General features: G+C 43.0%; 1 long non-coding RNA gene across 1 annotated transcript; it reads right to left on the reverse strand.

Annotated features, from left to right (window-relative positions):
- Positions 1 to 243: 243 nt before the first annotated feature.
- On the reverse strand, positions 244 to 10,121 carry LOC143668936 (uncharacterized). Its single transcript, XR_013168636.1, has 4 exons — positions 10,046 to 10,121; positions 1,727 to 1,932; positions 520 to 735; positions 244 to 283 (listed from the first exon to the last, which is right to left on the reverse strand). It is a non-coding gene; the product is annotated as an uncharacterized LOC143668936 (long non-coding RNA).
- Positions 10,122 to 16,600: the final 6,479 nt, after the last annotated feature.

Consider the following 16,600-nt stretch of genomic DNA (forward strand, 5'->3'; position numbering starts at 1 on the left):
TAGACTCTGCCCTGGTCTGACAACTCCTTCAAGTAGGAAAATTGATTACCATGCACTTCGTAGGTGCCATGTAGAAATGGGAATTAATGATACCTGTATCTGCCTTCTCCATAAGAAGATGTGTAGGTAAAGGTGATACGTGAGTCATTTAGCACCTGGAATGAAATATGCAGTAGAGATTCTAGGTTGCATTTATTTGTAATACATCACTGGCTCTATAGAGGATGAGCTTTTTTTTTTTTTTTTTTTTTGGCTAAAAGAGAGATGTTGTTGTCCTGTTGCTCTGGAAAGGAAAACAATGATTTGTTAGATTTTTTATAACGTTTAGGAAGAATGAGAAATGAATTAAAGGGTGAAATTTTACTAAACCTTCTCATTCCTGGGGATGTTGGGCAGTTCAAAAATAAAGATTTGATTATATTAGTGTTAATGGTGGGAAATGAACCATTTCACTTAGATTTTCAAAAGCTATTAAAATACAGTTTTAAGACTCTCAGAGTTATATGTTTCATCATATACCTGTGGGAACATCATATTTCAGTCCAGCATGTTGATAGAAGCAGCGTCAAGGTTACCCATGAATGCTAAGTGATTCACTGTGGACATCTCCACTTCCTTCAGGGAAAGAGAATGAACCGCAGAATAAATGGGTCTGACGCTTAGTAAAGCCGTCAGCATTTCTCTCATGCTGAAGAGCAAAGCAGGAGGAATCAAAACCAGACTCCAGGACAGTCACTGAAAGAGAAAAAAATGTGAAAACTATGAACTATGTATTTATTTTTAATGTAGCTGTAGATTTTCTGCTTTTAAAATGCCAATTGCTTTTGAGCATTATAAAATCATTAAAGTTCATCCCATTATTTTAACAAATATAATTATTTCAGGCATGGATTTATGATAGATGATCTAGGCTGAATATTTTCAATTGACAGCACTCTGAACATTTCTTCTACTGAAACAAAAAAACCTGGATATTGGATATAATAATTTTTATATTGCATTTTGGGCTTCTCAAGAAATAAAGGGGAAATTCTGAGTATTTCCTCTTGGGGTAGCTTGAATTAAGCACCCGATAGAGTCATGTCTGTCATAGCCTACACCCCAGTGAGCGAACCCTGTGTAAACAGGACTTTTTGAAGATGTTATGTTATTGAAGGTGTGGTGAAGTGAACTAGGCTGGGTCTTAATAAAAATTACTGGAGGCCTTAAAAGGAGAAGGTCAAAGGGAGAAGCTGGACATCAGTGGGAAGGCAAGGACAGTGTCACATGACAGGAGAGCCAAAGAACCCCAGGGGTGGCCGGCAGCCAACACCAGAATGCTACAATCTTTGGGGAGAAAGCCAGCCTTGCCAATACCTGGATTTTGAACTTCTCCTACTTTCAAAACTGTCACCCAATAAATTCCCATGGCTTAAGCCAAAACCATCTGGGGTACTTGTGATAATAGCCATGTGACCAACCTTTAGACACCTCCCTCTCCTTGGGGAACAAAAGGAAAAGGTAGCAAGCTGAATCCATGAACACGAAATAACTTAGGAAAAATGAGCTGCAGTGGGTCAAGGCTGAATGTGGCACTGTAATTCAGAACCTCCCATGCATCTTAAGCAGAGGAACAAAAGATATATCACATAGAAACTGTGGCACAGACGATAAGGAAAAGGACTTAAAAGGTAGCCAAAGTGAAAACTGAAATAACCTACAAAGCATCTGACAACAGATTTCTCACCAGGAATAAAGGGAGCTGGAAGACAATGGAATCATTTTCATCTTCTTTGACCATCTTGCTAGCTCACTGGACAGTCCGATGGCCTGACACATCACTGACATCATGGTATCTGCACCTTACTAGATGTTCCCGTGAGGCACATGCAGCAGTGGTGGGCAGGCAGATCAGACCCCCAGGGGTCATGTCTGGGTCTTCCTGAGACACATCTGCTGGAAGAAGAGATTATGTGTGAGGTGCACCGCTGAGCGTCAGCACACAGGACACTGTTTCCCTTCAGGATTGCACCTGAGAACCACCTGCATTGGTGCCACAGGCAGCCGGACTCATAAGCTGAGGCTTACCTGTGGTACCTGCGTTTTCAGATCTCCCTAAAGTGGCCTCCTGACATTTGCTTTTCCTGGGCTTATGAAGTTCTGTAAACTGCTAATGTTCTAAATCCCTCTCTAGTTGAAATGCTTAAAGTAGCTTTTATTTTTTCTGATCAAGCCATGATTGAAACATTTCTTATTTTAAAAAGTTCTTTTCATAGATTCTGAATAAATAATACTCAACTCTACATTATCTGTAAGAGTCTCAAATAAGATAGAGATTCAGGGAAAAGAGCAGATAAAGAACAAGAGAGTGTTAAAGAACATTAATAGCAGAAAAGATGGAATTTAGGCCAGTAATCATTAAATTAGACAATAAGGAGATATAAGAATATTAACATTTCAGTTCAAAATGAAGACCTAGCAACTTTTGAATATCCATGCACCACAGAATGCAGCAGCAAAATTTGTAAATATTAGGAGAAATAGTAACAGATAATTCATAGCAAACTAATTTATTTCCCTTGACCTGTTATTAATCAAAATAATAAGCAATAAAAGTTAAATAACATTTTTAGTAAATCATGTCTGGTTGATAAATACTGAATTATAAACCAAAAAAAAAAAAATAGAATACACACATCTTCTCTTTAAATGAGCATGGAATTTTCACAAAATTTGACCATGTATTAGGCCGCAAAATAACTGTCAATAAATCTAAAAAGCAAAAAGGAGAGAGATAATATGCTCTGTTCACCTTGAAATATAACTTGATATTAATTTTAATAACTAAGATATAAAAACACTATTACATTTGGAATTTTAAAATCTCTTTTAAATAACCCTTTTGTAAAAGATGAAATACCAATCAAAATTATAGAATTTGTTAAACTTAAATAGTAAGCCTGTACCCTATATGTAGTAAAGCAATGTTCAGAGGACAATAAATAAATTTAAATGTTTGCATCAATAAAAAATAAAACAAAATAAAATGTTTAATAAAAATTGCTAAAATAAACTGAAGTAAAGTAAATAAAAGGAATAATGAAAATAAAAGCAAAAAATATTTAGAAAGTACAAAAACAAAGCTAATATATTAAAAGTCAATTCTTTGAGAAAACGGCCAAAGTAAATAATCTACAAACTAAGCTAATTAAGGAAAAGGAAGGATGGACAAAGTACACTTATACAAAATAAGAAAGTACAATGAAAGAACCATAAAAACAAAGGATGTTTTTAAAGTTAAAAATTTTCTTTGCTCAATTCTATGCAAATCATTTTTTAAAACTAGTATGTAAAGATATTTTAAATGTATTTTACCAAAATTGATGAAAAGGAGTAAACAAATTTAAACAGAACATTTCCCAGAGCATCAATTGTAAAAAACCTGGCCAAAATAATTTGACAGGAGAATTTTAATAGACAGAAAGTTGACAGTTATGATACTTTCATGTTCTTTCTGAGTATATACAGGAGTAGATAATTTCAAATGCTTTTAGTAGTGATTATATTGAATCAAGCATGAAAATATTTCAATGAAAAAGAAGTATTATAAAAATACTAAATAAAATATTAGCTAACAGATCTAGCAGGATTTTAAAGGAATACACATCTTGGATTTATTTAGGAAGGCAAGGATGGCTCAATATTAGTAAATCCATTAGTATAAATTCATCAGATTAACGAACTGAAGAAAAAACTAGTGATCTTTTCATAGATTCTTAAATATTATTTGACAAGTTTTTTGAATACTTGATAAAAAATAAATAAAAGAATCAATCAGTAAGAGAATATAAAACAAAATTATCTGTTACCCAATCACCTTCATGCTTAAAGTGGAAACATAAGACCCACTCAAGACACAGGCAAAATAAGGATGGTGACTTCATTATTACCATCTAACATTTTATTAGTGGGATTATCCAATTAAATGAGGCAAAAGAAAGAAATTAAATGTATAAAATTGGAAAGGAGGAAGTTAAGATTATTATTACCATATGTTGATTACATTATTTTAGCAAAAAAAACAAGAAAATAGACAACTCATATAAACAATAAGAAAATTCAGTAAAATCACAATACAAAACAATATACAGAAATTAATAACTTTCATAGCTCCCAAACAAAAATAATTTTAAAATATAATGGGGAGCAGACCCCATTTGCAATAGTAATATAAAAGACAAAATTCCCAGGAATAAACTGAACAAGATGCATGTGATCCTCACATGAGGAGAAGTCACAGTGTTCCTGGGAGACATCAGTGATCTGGGAGCCTAAGGGGACCACCAGCCGGCTCCCCCACCCCAGCTTGAGAGCCTGCCCCCTGCACACGCCCACTGCCCATTTCAGCTCTCTGTGAGGGCTCCACCCCAGCTTTACACTCCTTCAGTTCATAATTCCTCTCTATTTACTGACGCTCACCTCAGGGATGTCTGCAGTAAGCATTATGGACATTCTGAAAGTAGAAGATGCAGAGCAGCAGTGAGGGGGAAGCACCAGTGAGAAAGGAGAGGCTGATTCAGGGGAGGGTGGTGAAGAAGAAGGGGTGCCAGCCGAGACTAGGGGGGCGGGCATGGGGGAGCGCATCAGCGTGAGGAGCAGCTGCACCTGCTCGCTTGTTAAAGACGCAGACCCCGAGTCTGCTGACGGGTGGGAGCAGCAGGAGAGGGTGATGCGGATTCAGCCTGCAGCCTTGGGTTCACGTCACAAAGCTGTGGGTCTGAGACCAGAAAACAGACCTTTGGAAGATACCAGAAGGTGAATGACAAACTGGGCAGTTAGTTCCTAATTCAGGAGTGGCCGGGGGAGCCTCTGCAGGCTTCTGACCAGGAGGGTGAGGTTCTCAGGGCTGCGCTTTAGCGACAAGGCAGCTTGCTTGCTCTCCTAATCCTTGGCACACACCTGACCCGCAAATGGAACTTTTAAACACGGACGTCTGGGACTGCCACCTGAAAGTGGAAGCAGCTGTCAGGTAGGCCCAAGGCCGTTGCACTTTTATGCCATTCCCTGGGTGATCCACTGCGGACCAAAATCCCAGAGGCCCTGGACTGGTCCCAGAGACCTTCTCACTGAGGTTGACTTGACCTGAGGACACGGCCTTGCCTGACACCTCGTGCGTCCCATCTCCTAGAACAGACAGCCTCGAGGGTGCGTCTCCAGGACCCACCTGCTCTGAAGGGTCCCCCTCGCTATAAATCCCCTGGGTTTGGGAATGTAAGTGGAGAGGCCAGGCAGCCAGCACAGCTGTCCCATGAAGCTATTTCCTGCCACGTGTATTCAGTCCCCAGAGGAGAGGATACAAGCACAGGGGGAGCCTACACTTAACAAGCCCAGGTGCACAGCTCCCAATCTGGGGGCCCAGCAGGTGGGTGGGAAGCCGTGTCACAGAAGGGGTGATTCCCATGGACAAATGCCGGTCACCTGGCCATGCCACATGGCCCCAACCCACCTGGTGGACACTGCCCAGTGGTTCAAGGACAAACAGGGATTAGCCAGCCCAGAGCCAGGGCTGGCCCAGATTCCTGGCCCAGGAAAGCAGCTAATCAATCTGGAAGGCAGCGAGCGGCCTCCCGTGGGGAAGGTTTCTCTCCCAGGTGTGCGGGCAGGGGGCAGGGGGTGGCCGAGGTTGGCAGGTGGCCACCACGAGGCCCTTTGAGTCAGGGGGAGGAGCATGCAAGAAATTCTCCTACTTTTGTTCTGTAACCTCATTTGCTACTTATGTGGCCTGGTGTGGAAAACACACACACGATATTTATACCATAAAGCTCCTGTGTAAAGTTTTGCATTACAGTGGGTCATTGAGAGGGAAATGCCAATTTGTTTTCAGCCTGGTTGTTAAAGTCAACTGCACGTTCTTCAAAAACTACAGATTCCCAGACCTGAGGAGCATCTTAAAATATGTTCCTCAGGTAACACAATGTCCAGGCCCCGTTCTCAGGGATGCGAATCACTAGCCCCCAGGGAGGCCCAGGGGTCAGCTTAGTCCCTGGGAATTCCCCTGGGGGCTTGGCTGTGCAGTGAGGACCTGAGGCCCCAGCCCAGGCTAAGCTCTGCTCGCAACCACAAGACGCGCTGGGGTTAGTACTTGGGGGAGAGGGAGGAGAGCAGGGCCCGAGAACACCCACAGGGCCAGGGCGGGCGGGCAGACTGCTGCTCAGGGCGCCAGCTCTGCCCTGGGCTCGGGGGCTAGGACTTGGCCAGGCCTGTGGTGCCATCAAGCTGCTTAACTTCCCAGAAAGGAGGCTGATAGGAAGGGTGGGATGCTGGCATGCAAGTAAAGCGCTCAGCATCGTGCCTGTTCAACGTTAGCAATTCACCTTAAAGTACTTTAAGCAGGAGGAAGCACTGCCAATGCGTTGGGCCTAAAAGTTTCCAAAGGAACTAGTGCAGGGAAAGTCCAGGTCCGCCCAGGGACGGGGTTAGGCTCAGCAGCAGAGAGGAAGACCAGAATGCTTCTGTGCTCTATTTCTATACTCATTCAGATCTCCAGAAAACTACAAACTTGGACAGGTAACTGCTGTGTGGTAGAAAGCCCTTCACATACCTTTAATGTAATATTAGGTCCTTGTTTTTATTAACAACAATAAATGAAATGAGACTGTGACGAATATCTCACACTGTGTTTTCTGTGTTTGACAGGGACGGTAAGGCTGTGTGATCTGCCATCAAGAAGACCATTACTAGGTCTGTAATGACCATCCATTCTACTCTTTCCTGGGCTCAGAGCCAGGATGGGCCCCCTTGAGGGAAAGCATGCCCAGGTTGCAGACTCCAGCACTCTAGCTCACCTTCCACCCAGACCCCCGAGCCGGACCCTCCTCGACTCTGCCCTGCAGCAGCTCTGAGATTTCGCATGCTTTCTTCTCATTCCTTGAACGTGGTGTTTATGTTGTCCTCTGGCTTCCCAGGCCAATGAGTTCACAGACCTGAGTTTCTCTCGCCCACTGCCCCAGACTGGGCTGGGAACCCAGCACCTCCTTCCCCTCCCCCACTGCAGTGGCATGAAGACAGGAAGTGTTTTCGTGCCACATAGCAAGGCCCCAAGTTGGGAATAGCCCAGATGACCAACAAGAAAAGGATAACTACACACCAAGTAAACAGAAATGAAGAGCACCCCAAAACCCTAAGTTTCACACACTAAAAGCCATTTAAAATGACAGGCATTTTGATACATACAAATATCATATACAGCTAGTTTATAAGCTGCTTAACATACATGCACAGATTATCTATACATAGTACGGAGTTTATATGCACTGACCAAATAGGAAGGAAATCTAGAAGCATGTAAAAAGTTAGAGTTTGATGTTTGTCAGATTTTCTTGCTCTGCAGAAATGTCTCAAGTAAAAAGAAATTAGTCTATACTAATTTGACCTGTTTATGTTAAATCAGCTTCTTCAAGACTGTCTGATTAGTGAAAGTAATTTGTCTATCAAGTCCTTCACCAAAAGATTAATCGCTGCTTGGGGTATGCAATGAATAAGTGTCAGTTTGATCTCTTAAATCATTTTCACATTTCCAAGTAAATGGCAATGTGACTTCTGCTATTTTTTCATCAAAACCATAAATGCCAAGCCTCAGCAGGTCAAAAGTAAATTTATATTTGGGAATTCAAAGAGAGGTACTCTATCTCAATGAAACACAAAATTGCCTAATAAAATTAAACATTTGATTTGGAAAGTATATTTTATAGGGATTATAAACCACTCTGCATTTGTTATGAATGCTTATATTAGATAAAAAGGCAAATGAATGGATGCTAAGTATCATTTTCCATTTGGATAAAATAAACACATTGACTAGCCTTGAAAATTAAGCTACATATCACTGGACACTCTTGAAACCAGGGTGCTCAGATGGTTTTGTTTTGCATCCTCATGTGCCTCAGCCAACTGGTCAACCTTGACACTTCCAACTCATCTGTGAGCACAGGCTGGATGTGACAGGCCATGCATGCCCTGTGGCAGGGGCCTAACTCTGTGTATAAGCTCCTTGGGGTCTCACTCTAGGACTGGCTCCCTGCACCCATTCCAGAACGTGTTCACTCCATCTCCTGAGCCTATGAGAGATTTTTACCCAGAAACCCAGTTTTGCTCTGCCTGTGCTCTTTGAATTAGGTAAAATTTTTGGACAGCTTTCTTGGTTTCTTACTCTTTCTTTGCCCCTAAATGACATGTTTAGTTTCCTCTTTACTCTTTCCACGCCATTGAGACCATGTCACCACACCGCTGTGCTTGCTATCAGCTCCTGGTATCAGAGTGTAAGACCACCTGCTTGCCCAGTTCAGAAGTTGGGGATATATTCCCAACTGGACAAACAGGGGGCTTCTACTCTTCCATTCTTGCACAAATATGATAATAGGATTAAAAAGCACCCTTGCATAACAAGCCTTGAAATCCAAATTCCTTTCCAGGATGTATTCACCTACCTTCCCCCCTTACAGTTGATTTCTTCCTCTCACCTACTTGAGGATTTTACTCCATCAATTAGCTGTTCTCACTTCTATCTCCAAAGTCTACTTTACTGTCCCTTTTGTCTCTCTCTACCGACTTATTGCTTTCCGTAGGGTCACGCACACAGCCCACACCCTAATGCCACCTTTAGCTCCCCTTCTAATGACCTCTCACATCCGGCAGTAACCAACTCAAGGCACCTCTTTCCATGCACAGCCTGGAAGTCCTGCAGAGCCTCAGAGGCAATTCAGAGGGTTTACATCTAAAACACCGCCCACATTTTCCCTTCTTTCCACTCCTGCTGGAGTTGGGAATTTTCCCTCTTGCCTATGCTTCCCTCTCTTCAAACTGATTATTCCACTGTTAATCTATTCCTCCTTCAACCTACCCTAACAACTCTGCCACATTACAAATCTTACAAATGTAACTTTGGTCATGCCACAGACTTGCGAAAACTCTTCAGTGGCTCACAATCTCGGGTCCCCAGGCTAACCCCGCCGTTAGCAACAGGTCTGCATGGGACTCCCACAAGTCCTTGCTTTTTTGTATGGTGGGGGTCACATTTCATTCTTTTTCCATGTGACCATCCCATTATTGCAGCGCAGCTTGTTGAAATTTGGGGGAGGGCAGGGGGGAAGTGCAAGGGCTGGGAATTGAACCCAGCATAGCAGGTGAGGAATCTACCACTGAACTACTCTTGCACCCCCAAGGCCCTGCTCTTTTTTTGCATGGGCAGGCTCCAGGAATCAAACTCTGCCTGCTGAGCCACCATGACCCACCCTCAAATCCCTGCTTTTTAAATGCTGTTTCCTTTGCTGAAAATATCTTGCCTCCCTTCACTTTCCCAAATCCTAATAATTTTTAAAGATTTATCTTTAAAATATGCATTTTTCATCCTCTGTACTCAGTGTACTTTCCTTACAATTCTCATCAGATTTTGCTTGTATTGTGGTTATTTGTTGTGCAGGTTTGAAACTGTTACGTACCCCAGAAAAGCCATGCTCTTTAATCCTCATTCAATATTGCTGGGTAGGATCTTTTTTATTGTTTCCATAGAGATGTGACCTACCCAACTGGAGGTAACTTTTGATTAGATGGTTTCCATGGAGATGTGTCTCTACGCATTCAAGGTGGGATTGCTTACTGGAGCCCTTTAAGAGGGAACCATTTTGGAAAAGCTTTAGCGCCACGAGAGCACACACAGCTGGAGACCCTTGGAGATGCAGAAGGAAAATGCCCCTGGAAAAGCCTTACAAAATGAGGAGACGAAACTAGCAGACATGCCTTGTGCCTTCCCAGCTGACAGAGAAACCCCGAATTTCATTGGCCCCTTCTCCCTGTATGCCTTAGTTTGGACATTTTTATGGCCTTCAAACTGTAAACTCAGAACTTAGTAAATTCCCTTTTTAAAAGCTGTTCCATTTCTGGTACATTACTTTCTGGCAGCTAGCAAAATAAAACATTTGTGTACATAAAACCCCCCATTACTAGGAAACAGCTTCACCAACTTGATTTCCCACACTGACTCCCCTGGCTTCCAGCAACGATTCCTTACCTGGAAAGGCTGTTAGGCATGGGTGGGCTTGTGGAGCCATGGCTGGAGCTTGGGACCTTACCCACCTGAGCTCTTCTGGCAGAGTCAGGGGCTGTCAGCCTGACTCTGTTTATTTTAGGAATTGGAAACTTGGAATGGAGATGAGTCACTAAACTGCCTCAGGGTGACTTCCAAGAGAGGGACTGAAGGGGTCTGTGTCTGTTCTGGAAACAGGAGGCATATTCAAAAAGCATAATTGATGAGAGTTTAATGAAAAGACTACTTACGACTATTTAATAATTTGATCATTAATTTAATCACAGCCTTATAAGTTATTTGTCTAGGACTCAATTTTCTCATTTTTAAAAATGGGGTATTAACACTACATAATAAAATTGTAAATAAATCATTAATATATGTGTAAAGCAAACTTTTGATTACTTCTCCAGAGTGAAAATATGCTGATTTTAATTTGTTAAATTCATTTTGAGATATTTTGTAAAATCAGGTGAATTTTCATTGAGATTGTTCAATAAGCATTAGGAATTAGTACTTGTCAGCATAGGAACCTTATCCTTTGCTCACTGCTGGAGAGAATTCCTAGTGCCAAGTCCTTGTGTTCCTAGGAAAGGGGCATTATTTCCATGCCTCTTCCACTGAGGAAAATATATGGTACTAACATTTCCAGTTTCCTTCCATCCCTCACTCACTTTTCTCCAGGAAGAAGGAAGGACCTAGGTAGTTGAAAAATTTTGGAAAAGAATCTGAGCATGCATGGCCAGGGTCTTTTAGGCCGTTTCTGAAAGGTCATAGAAAGGATGGGATCAGCGTGTGCTCCTCTAACTGTAAAGGGTCTGCTGCAGTGGGCAGGGCAAGGTGGCAGCACAGGGGCAGCTCAGGGCTACCCTGCCAGGCTTCTGTAAATTCTGCTGGCATGCAACAGGGGACACAAATGGTTGTAGACAGCTTGTTATTTACAGAAATGACAGAGGTCAGAGTGGCATTTAGGCATTGGCTTCCTGAGTCTTATTCCCATGGGACAATGTCATGAGGGACAGGCTTTATCCGCATGTGCAGTGGGATGCCTGACAAGAGAGGATCCTGAGATTCGGAGACTGTGATCTTATATGTGGGCTGCTGGCAAACCTGCCTGTCATCCCCTCTGTAGAGAGACTTTATTCCCTTGGAATGTAAACAGATGTCCTTGGGTAGGAAGACATCCCTATCTTTACCAAGTGTGAACATAAGTGAATTTCATCCAGAAGTCACTCTTTTCACCTTTCCAGGACCACGAGCGTATACAAATATTCCTGGAAAGACCACAGTGGCTGTTAAAGCCTAAATGTGTAGAGATGTGAGAGATTCTTGGGAATTTTATCCTGTCGAGGGGAGCCTGGGGCTGGCCAGCTAGATTAGTAAATCTGTTTCATTCAGGGAGTAAGCACTTAGGAGAGCACCGGGGCCACACAGCACAGGTGTTTTTCAGTTTCATCAGTAATCGAACTGATAAAAAACGACTCCATCAATTGTCTGACTTCTGTGTCTATCTCTCCATCGGTTCTGCACGCAGTGAGTTTTAGAGGACTGCGCACTATTTACTGTTCTCCTGGGACACCATCATTCATTGATAACATTGTACTGAGCCCTTCTTAGTCTCGCTGTCCTTTGGGAGAGAAGATGACCATGTGAGTCCACCACTCTGCCCATAGCTGATGGGATGAGGAGTTGGTCCATTGGTGGACTCTCAGGCGGCCAGAGGATTTAGGTGGGGAGCTACTGTGAGAGTTCTCTCTACAGGACACCCTTTACCAGAAAGTGACCTGTCACATCAACTGATTTTTAATATCAAGTTCACAAGACATACAGAGAGGGAAGCAGGCAGTGATGGGTGATGAAGCTTCAAGACACCAGAAGTAAAGCTATGAACAAGCAAAAAAAGTGAGATAACGATATGGTAGTAGAAAGACGCTTGTAGAAGCAGAAGTAAAGGAGAGACTGAGAGGGTGAGTGGGGGTGTGATGGTGACAGCGGGAACACGGGACCAGGACACCTCTGTCCCAGCACTGATGTTGCCACACCACTGTGTGCTTGTTTCTGTTCTCATGCATGGCCTAACGGAGGGCTCTTGCTCTCCTTACTTCTCCAGGGTCCTCCTAACAAATCTCAATCACCTGGCGTGACGTGAGCCCCTCTCTCACCCTGCAGTCTTAGAGAATCTAGTAAAACTGTCAACATGACTTATTGGACGCTAAATGCACAGGCCCTTCGTTCCACTTTGGCTTCTTAGGGCCATGCATTCTCCAGTTTATCAGGCGTTATTACCATGAACCTGGAATATTCATTTCCTAAAAAATGGAATGGGTGAAACTAACCAGCTTCACTACATGTTTTCTGGTTGGTTGGTTTGTATTTTACCATGAAAAATGTGTTTCTTCGAGGTGTTGTGAAAGCATATTAATCTGTAGAGCTCCAATTATAGCACAGGTTGCAGAAGTGTGCCTTCTCGCTGACTTGGTGGCCAGAGATTTCCCTTCACCCCAGAAACCCCAGCTATTTCTAAGAATTTACCAGGTCCCCTTTCATGTGTGCTTGAACAAGTAGCCTGTTTCCCTTCTCTGTCCCCTTATCTCGTCATCACTTTGATTCAGAACTCTGATTTTCTCAGACAGAAGAATTGAGGCTTTATCTGTACATTAACATACTGATATTCTAAAAGAGAGAAGCCACAAAAATCCTTGTAAGTTGGGAAATGTTTTATCCTTTAAGAATTTTCAAACTGTGCCATTGTGCTTTTTTGTTGGGAAGGGTTTAGAAAATTTCAAAGGGGGAATAAAGTGCATAGACAATGTTAATGCATCAATTACAAATATCCTGTCAAGTGAAAGCCTTTAAGTGATTCCCTTCCATCTTGCCCTTACTAGAATAAACATTTACTTTAAATATCCTTAATATCATGCCTTAAGGCCTGTTTAATGGAAATATCCCCAAATCCAGCCCTGTCCATATTCCCTTTGAGACTCCGGTGCCCAGTTTGCTGGAATAAGAACAGCTCAAGATTTTTAGCATTGAAACAATTTAAGAAATTGGACTAATCTCCCAGTGTTGCTAGAAAGTTCCAAACAGTGCTTGATGAAAGGCTTTTTTGGAGCACCCTGAGGCAGTTTTGTCTCTGAGAGTCCCAGACGCTTTTATTATAATGGAGACTCAGGGCCAACACAGGGGGTCAGTTGTAAGCTGTAGGGGCCCCTTCACAGGGCAGGCCTTTGAGCTGTTTCTAAAGAAAAAACTAATAAGATCAGGAAATGCCTAAGGCCAAATGCTACTTATCAAGCCTTATTGTCACCACAGGCAGGACTCTCATCTTGGAAATCTTCCTCTGTAATTGAAATGCTTGCCTTTCAAATGAAGACAGGATATTTCAAGCTATAGTAATTATAACAGTCAGTGGAACGCCTACCTCTGCAGAAAGCATCTGCCACGCTGTAGCCACTCCCAACATTTTTCTTCTCTGCTTAAAAATTAGTATTTGATTACACCTTTTATGCATTAATTGTAGAAAATAGTAAAGATTAGAAATAATCAGAAAGAACAATATCCCATACAGAGACTCATCACCCTGCTGTCCTGGTGTTAGGGGTGAAGTGGGTCCCCCCAAAAGACAAGCTGGGGTCCTAAGCCCTAGCATCTCAGAATGTGTCCTGACTTGGGAGTAGGGTCACTGCGGACAATTTAGTTAGCTGAGGTCTCGCAGGGCCGGGTGGGCGCCTGGTGCCATGGGACTGCTGTCCTTTGAGGAAGGGGGAAAGCACACAGCCCCAGGAGTAGCGCGAGGCAGTCAGGAGGCAGGGAGGGGGGCCGTGCATCCCCAGGCCACGGATCACCTGCACGGCGAGAACACAGGAGGCTGAGAGGCCGGAAGGGCCCTGCCCTGCCCCACGGGCTTCAGGTGTCAGCAGGTGAGGCCTTGGCAGCACCTGCACTTCTGACTTCCGGCCCCCAGAAGGGTGAGGCCATAACTGCCGTAGTTTTAAGCCGTCCAGTTTGTGGCCCCTGGAAGCTGAGAAAAGTATTTTGGTATGTAACATTTCAACATATAAAGCATTAGCTTAAAACATTCTAATCCTTGTTTATGCAAATGTGTGCATATAATTCTCATTAAATATTTTAAATCCTATATAAATAAATACACACACACACAGACATGTATTTTTTTTCAATATTTGATTGTGAGCTTGTCTTCATGGCAAATATGTGCTCTGACCTCAGCATTCTTCATGATTCTACGTGTTCCAGTGTTCGATACACCACAGATTGTTGGAAGGATTCTCTACTGCTTAATATTTTGGCTATCAGTCAAGACAGGCTAGGTTATGCTGCCAAGCACCAAAGAATCCCCTGAGTTGCATCAGCTACAAGAACGAAGTTTATTTCTTGTCGTGCTGCGTGTCCAAAGCGCGCTGACTGGGGCTCCCGAGTCCTGCTGAACAGGATGGGACAGGGCGTCAGGTCTGTGCTTCAGAAGAGTTAATGCAGAGCTGCAAACTTCAGGTGCAAATTTCATGGGATAACACTATCCCCTAATGCCCCGGCACCTCCCTAAACCATTTGAAACCCATCCCCAAATCACAAAGCTTGTAAAATCGTGGGCCCAAAGAAAATTCTTAGGTAATGGCAGAAAGCACAGGGTCATAAAGATTGTTAAACATCTGCCCAAACACAAATTTTGGGTTGTTGATGGCCACCACAAGTTCCAGTAACTATCTCCTCTTAGAATGAAGAAGACACCTGGTGTCCAGAGGCCACTATGGGAACCTGCACAAAGAAGATACCTGGTGCGCCAAGGTTACTATGGAAACCTGCCACCAAACTTCCTATAAAACAAGGTAAACCCAACCCACTGAGTGTGTGGTCCTCCCTTGAACACATCAGTGCCCACTTCTTTAATGTGTACTTTCTCTCTCTCTTTAGGAAGCTTTACTGATTATCCCTACTGGCCGTCTCATCTCTAAATTCTTGTAGCACCGAGGCTCCCGCTGGAATGGGGCTCAGCTGACACCACTGTCAGCAGGGCACTCGTTACCCTGCCCTCCAGGGCTCAGGCTGGCATGGGCCGTGGTGTGGGTGGACAGCCGGGAGGCCATGGCTGATAGAGGATGCCTGTGCCCTCACGGCTGACCGCCTGGGCGAATCACTTGGCCCACCCAGACGCAGGAGGCAGGGTTCAATAGTCCCGTCATGCTGTGATGACTACTGAGATTGCATATCTAAAAGTGTTGAAAAATAAAGGACAAATAAGAAGCTGGAAAAGCAGCAGCATTGATGACGGACTCATTTTAAGAGAAAACTCAAAAAAGGCTGGGATGGTGTGCAAGGACGCCAGGCAAGCAATGGGACAGTGGGGTGGGTTCGGGCACAGCTGCAGTGCCACATGAAAATTACCCAATTCCTAGTTCTCAACACGAGCTTGCTTCATGAGTATTAAATAACTCTCAGCCTCTGGCAGCATAATTTCCAACTTTTTATTACATTTAATTACAGCAATAAAATGTTCTTTAGGATTTTAAATTGTACATGTTTCCTTCCTCTTAAAAAATTCCACTTTCAGAGACAGAATTATAAAAAATTAATAATGTTTATCAAAAAGTCTTGAATTAAACTTTTCTAGTCTGAATAATATTGTGTTTGTTTGATTAAACTTCTAACTTTAGCTGTGGTTTCACACATAGAAGTCTGTTTTCCTGAGCATCCCAAGGCAGCTGTTTTCTGTTCACTGGATTTATCAAGTATATTGGTCTTCTTTTCTGTTCTGAGTATATTTATTTATATAATTTTTATTTTCTTTTTTGATAGTAATATGAATTTTCTTTTTACTTTTTTTAGTTTTTAAATCTTTAACTTCAAATTTTTCCATCTGGAGATTTTAGGCTTTGAACAGATATCTTTGTTTTTATTATCAACTCCTCAGTTCCGTGTTTAATATTTGTATTAAAGCAAGATTGTGTAACGAACAGTTTAACCCTCCCCACAAGATGCCTGGCTTTCACCCTTAGCCTCTGGAGGTGCTCTGTCAGTGCTTGGATTGCAGTACCTTGGAGGAGTGTTTTTGTTTGGTTGAGCGACTTGAATCACTGGACAGCAATAAATTTGATTTCCAGTGAGGACTGGCCAGTGCAGGAAACACCAAACCTGTGACCGAGGGTAGACACTCTGGGCCGTGTGGGTCCATCAGTCAATGCAAAGACTGAATCAACCACGTGTGTGCCAATCCATTAGTCATGCCACGATGGAGCCCCAGGAAGGACGCTGGACACCAAGTCTTGGGCAACCTTCTTGTTGGGTGCTCTGCGCATGCTGCCACCCATCGCAGCGGGGAGACGGGTGCACCCTGCCTCCATGGGGGGGGGGACAGGGCCAACTCTGTGCTCAGCTTCGCAGACTCCCTCCATCCACTATTCTGTATCCTTTCCTTGAAATACATTGTCATGGTATAGTAGCTTTTAGTGAGTGTGCTGGTTTGAAAGGATGTATGTCCCCTAGAAAAGCCATGTTTTAATCAAAATCTCATTTTGTAAAGGC

Source organism: Tamandua tetradactyla, chromosome 25, assembly GCF_023851605.1.
Source record: "Tamandua tetradactyla isolate mTamTet1 chromosome 25, mTamTet1.pri, whole genome shotgun sequence".
Taxonomy (NCBI): domain Eukaryota; kingdom Metazoa; phylum Chordata; class Mammalia; order Pilosa; family Myrmecophagidae; genus Tamandua; species Tamandua tetradactyla.